This window comes from Chiloscyllium plagiosum, chromosome 6 (genome assembly GCF_004010195.1).
Source record: "Chiloscyllium plagiosum isolate BGI_BamShark_2017 chromosome 6, ASM401019v2, whole genome shotgun sequence".
Taxonomy (NCBI): domain Eukaryota; kingdom Metazoa; phylum Chordata; class Chondrichthyes; order Orectolobiformes; family Hemiscylliidae; genus Chiloscyllium; species Chiloscyllium plagiosum.
This window is the reverse complement of record NC_057715.1, coordinates 31,811,318-31,815,113: the sequence shown is the minus strand read 5'-3', so window position 1 is coordinate 31,815,113 and position 3,796 is coordinate 31,811,318.

Genomic DNA, 3,796 nt, shown 5'->3' with positions numbered 1-3,796 from the left:
TTGATTTCCAGCAAGTTTCTTTTCAATATTGTTGCCAGTCTGCCACTCTCTCAACCACGTCTCCATTCTGGCAATGACATCACTTCCCATGTGCTCATCAACAACATCAACTCATCTGCCTTCCTCACAATACTCCCTGCATTAGAATAAATGTTGTCTAGTCTTGCCATGATCCCTTGTGTCATAACTTGAAAATAATATTATTTCTGCAATGACTTTGTCTGTGGTGTATGCTTCACTGTGCATGACACTCGACAGTGTCTCCATTTCCCCATCTCCTGCTGGCAAATTAGTTTAAACCCCCACCAACACCGCACCAGCAACACTCCACAGAAGGATAATGGCCCCGTTGTGGTTTGGATACAAATCATCAGGCTTGGACAGGCCATACCTATACCTTCCCTGTGATCCAGACATCTAAAGCCTTCCCTCTGCTCCAGCACGTTGATCTGTTCTATCCATTTGTTCCTATATTCACCAGCATGTAATACCAGAGCAATTCAGAGGTTACAACCTTTGAGGTCTTGTTTTTAATTCTGCTGCAAAGCTCCCTACATTCTTGTCACAGGACCTCTTCCCTCATACTGCCGATGTCATTGGTACCAATGTGAACCATGTCTGTCTCTTCACTCTTCTCCCTTTCAGAATACTGTGTAGTGGTTGAGTGACATCTTTGACCCTGGCCCCAGGAAGGCAAGTCACCATCCTGCAGTGATGTATGTGACTGAAGAAATACCTGTGAGTGCCCCCCATGACTGAGATTCCCACCACTATTGTTCTCCCGCTCTTTCGGATCCCTACCTTGTGCAGCTGAGCTCTGGCTGCACTCCGCAGAGGAGTCGTCACTCTCACTGTTTTCCACAACAGAAAATCGCTTCCTGAGTGAGATGCACTGTGGGGCTTTCCAGAATCTCTGACTACCACTGACTGGTGGTCAGTGTCATTCAGAAACACTTCAGCTGCCGGGTGACCATGCCCAAGCTCTAAAGCCCCATTCTGAAGCTGATCAAACCAGTACTACATCCTGCAGACGTGGTCAGGGAAGATAAGTTCAGACCCTGAGCCTTGCCCTCTCTCCATCCGCTGCCCTGGGGAGAGATGACCCCAAAGGTCCAGCAGTCACTACTCCCAGAATGTGAGTGCATTTATGTGACACGTGCAGGTACAACAATACTGCTGAAGTTTATTTAAAGTGAAACAGAATATTTATTTACAGAAACCTTAATTATTTACAATATGTACAAATATAACTGAGAGATAGGTCGATTTCATGAACTGGAGACTCTGGATGAGGTCAACCAGAATTATGAAAAGTTGTATGTTTTTGGATCAGTTTCTAAGAATATGTAAGCAACTGGAGGAGATTAATTTTTGTTATAATGTCCACGATCTGGAGGAGATCAATGCTGACACAAAATTGAAGATCAAGAGAGACCACTTGCTGAGGACCTGACAGAGATCAGATGCTGTTAAAGATGTGAAGACCATCAGATGTTGTGATCAACACAGAAGATCCGTTGGTGTGACAGTAACATTGATGTTGAGAAGGTCTGTTTGTTTATTGATGGTGAGGATCTGGATCTGGAGCAAAATAGTTGGTACGAGAAGACAAGGGTCTGGGCCATATTCCGAACCTGATGTGCTGACTTCCCATTTGGGGACTATACAGCTGCAACTGCAAATTAATCTTTTACACCAGGAGGTCTATTGGGTGATCCGGAAGTGATGTGTCTGCTTGGTGAGGAATGCTGCTAAGGCATCTGCATGATCACGGTGATGGTCCTGGTTGGAACTGAAGGATACACAGTCCAAAATGTAGGAATGCACCATGTCAGACTAATCATCAACGAGTTTATGTTAAATACGTTTCAGGAAGTTTTGGTAACTCTAGCTCTGTGCCTCGAGATACGTCTCAGCTAAGGATCAAGCCTTTGTGGATCCAGTGGATGAGAATATCATCTGCACTGCTGCACTACAACACTGGATGGTTTTCTCACTCTTAGTATCCAAGTTCAACAGCAAGCACACGATGTTGGCATGGAGCTGTCGCTGGAAATCACTAGACTCTCCAAGTGTGGCCAATATATCCAATATTTGGAAAGCTTGCACAGAGACTTGCTCACTTGCTGCCCCAAACAGTGGCTGAATCCGGGAGAGGATTGCATTTAAAAAGGTCCTGATAGTTTCTGCCGGTGCCTCAAGGATGTTTTTCTGCAGGCAAGACAACACAGCAAGTGTGAATACATCGCTGTTCTCTGGATTGCCTAACACGCTCACTTTCCAACACTGCTGCCTCACTCCAAAATTGATGTTTTTTAAAGCTCTGATGCAAAGCAACTGTGTAATGAGCAAGGTGTTGTACCAGCAGAGGTATCGTATAAAGCTGTTAATGACCATGTCTGTGAGACCCAGCTCAGAAAGACACTGAACGTTCAAGAGTTCCCCAAAGGTGACGGTGATTGGAACTCCCTGACAGTCCCAAATCTGAAGGATCTGGGAAGCCAGACGATGTACGGTCTTAGACAAATCATCACCTGCAGATGCTGTCATTGCCCTGGCCAGCAGAACAACACTCTGATCAAATTCAACCCCTAGTAGCTTTTGCCATCCTCCCACCATCACCATCTGGTCCCATTTGTCACTTTGGCCAATCAGATCAAACAGGGCCTGGAGTGACCTCACACACCTTCATTCAGTGACCTACTTGGAGCAACATCAAACCCAGTGGTGAAATCTCTCTGCTGTGACTGAATATCAGTATCACTGGGCAGAGAGAAACTCACGCCACTGGTGAGAGATACAAGTAGGCCACTGAAAATGTGTGGGAACAATGTCTTCACCATGTCTGCCACCCTGGGCTGAGTGAGTATCTCATATAGGCCGTGAATGGCAGTCAGCGAGACATTGGCTGAGTACATGTACGCACTGACGGGGCAGCTTTTTCCCCCCAGTGAGTACACGTGATGTTTGATCGTACTCACTGGACAGGCTCTATCCACAGCTGCTGCTCTTCACGCATCCCGGATGAACTTGTCCCCAGGGGGGGCGACAGAGCTGGAGCTGGGACACAGCTGCTGCCGAGTGCTGTGAGGTCAGAGCAGTTATTCCTCGTAGAACACACCGTTTAACCTCCTGGTGAGTGATGATCTCCAAATGAAGCCCCAGAACATGCAGGATCTCTGAGACCCGGTCCTGAAGTTGTTTTCGATCTTGCAGGAAGAGGTTTTCCAATAACAAGGAAGCGACCCGGGCACAGCTGGGATATTGGTCCGACAGATTGCCACAGAACATGAGAAGCAGGTTGTCCAGCTGACAATGCGGCAGGCTTTGGCAAATCAGCTCCATCACCTGATGACACTTCTCAAACTGAGCTCCTTCGTCAGGGTCCATCAGGTCATCTAGAAGTGACTTCAGAAACACCAGACTCTCTTGATATTGTTCAAGGCTGGCTCCATCAGCCACTAAGTGGATGGATTGGTTGGTACTTACCGCGCTGAGGGCCATCTGTTGAACTGCTTGGGAACTGTCAGCGCAAATTGGAAGCAGTCCTCCAAGCAACGTGCCCACAAGATTCTCCAGCACTTCCCTGCTGTCATCACATGTCCATGGAAACACCACGAGCAAGTCCGAGATGATGTGTACTGCGGTCTCTCGCTTATTGTCTTCCATCGACAAGATCCCCTCCTCAATCTTCTGGATGATTTCGTCCTTGTCTTCAGTCTCAGCAATGATCTTCTCCATTGCCACACAAAAGACACAAATTAGAGGCTTCATCTTTGAGTCTGCTTGTGAAAGT